Here is a 276-nt window from a genome sequence, read left to right as displayed (position 1 = left end):
CTCATCTTTTACCAAGACACATAGAAAATAGGAAATCTTTTTTTATATCCTGGATAAATTGAATATTAGGTACTAAAGTAATTCAATTTACTACAAAGAGTGTATTCAAGAAAAAAAATGGAAGCCGTTTGTCTACATAGAATATTTCAAGAAAGCCATTTAAGAATTGTTTCCACTTGTATAACAGACAATAGATAAATTGGAATAAATAAATAAATAAAGCTAGTGACAAAAGAATAAGGTAGTCTTAATAAGAAACTCTATAAACTCATAATA

Source organism: Sminthopsis crassicaudata, chromosome 5, assembly GCF_048593235.1.
Source record: "Sminthopsis crassicaudata isolate SCR6 chromosome 5, ASM4859323v1, whole genome shotgun sequence".
Taxonomy (NCBI): Eukaryota; Metazoa; Chordata; class Mammalia; order Dasyuromorphia; family Dasyuridae; genus Sminthopsis; species Sminthopsis crassicaudata.
This window is presented reverse-complemented; position numbering follows the sequence as displayed.